The sequence below is a fragment of the Haemaphysalis longicornis genome, unplaced genomic scaffold, assembly GCF_048455015.1.
Source record: "Haemaphysalis longicornis isolate Haplotype H1 unplaced genomic scaffold, Haemaphysalis longicornis Haplotype H1 scaffold_11, whole genome shotgun sequence".
NCBI lineage: Eukaryota > Metazoa > Arthropoda > Arachnida > Ixodida > Ixodidae > Haemaphysalis > Haemaphysalis longicornis.
In genome coordinates, this window is record NW_027526214.1 from 33395693 (window position 1) to 33396899 (window position 1207).

Sequence of the window (1207 nt, forward strand, 5' to 3'; positions counted from 1 at the left end):
TCTAAAACTTAAACTGCCGGCCGAGAGCGACGCGGAATCAGAAGGGCTCAGAAGAGAACGACAGGGCGCGAGTGACAGGCGTCAATGACCAAACACATGTGCAGAGAGCAAAGCGTTTCCCCACAAGTCTTTTCCCTCTCCAAAACTGGCCCTGTGGCCTTTGTGCGCGCTGCTTACTGCCACCGGACCTGTTTCCAGAAAGGTAAAACGCGTGGAGCAACGAGTAGCTCTCTGCACAAGTGTTTGGCCCTTAAGCTTAGAATGGAACGTGCACTGCCCGCAGCAAAGAGGAACACTAAGTGGCTATCGCCATCGTGGGAGAAAAAAATATTTTCCACTTCCACACGGATATTTATTAATAATATAAATTGTATAATAACAGCCAACTATAGAACGCGAGGTTGTGTGTGGCGCTTCCGGAGGCGTCAAACATTTGCTATCTGCCCATCGCTAACGTGGGATACCGATAATTAGGGATTGGGAAGACGGTGCTGAATACAAAAAACATTCAGTGATCAATACCCCTCTGAGAAGGATGACCAGCAAAGTTTGGCGCAGTCTAAGCTAAGTTTCCCGCAGTCTATGCTGTGGACGAAACCAAGCACGTTTGTTTTGTAATTTGCAATTGATCACACTTCCTCGGTAATTAGCTGAAGGAAACTTGAAACTGCTCAAGCTTTATTCTTGCGACAAACACAGGGGTGTCCGTTTCTTTAGCAGAAGCGTGTGAACACAGCTGACGGCGATTTCCCATATTCACAACTTCACTGTGAGGTACGTAATCATGAAAATTAAATAAAACGTACGGCTGTTAGAGTTGTCTTAGAGCTTATATGATTATAATGTGATTCGGGAGTTTAACTAGAGTTACAGATGCTTTAAATGAAGAGAGCTTCATGTGCACGGCTTCTCGTCGTAGCTCGTTCGCTGTGACGATATCTAGCTACCACAGGAACCTGGCGTCACGAGCACAGCACCCTACGGCGCAACGCACCCACCCTCTCTCTCGATGCAGCCTTCCGGCGAAGATACAGCATACAGCCTTCCGGCCGAGATACAACAGTATACTTGAGAAAGCTAGATTTTTTCGGGTTCGGCTCGGGTTCGGGTACAGCCTTTTGGGTTCAGTTACGGGTTCGGTTCCGGGGCACCATTCCGTTCCGATTTGAACCGGTTTAAACGGGTACTGACGGGTTTGGGGAAAAAC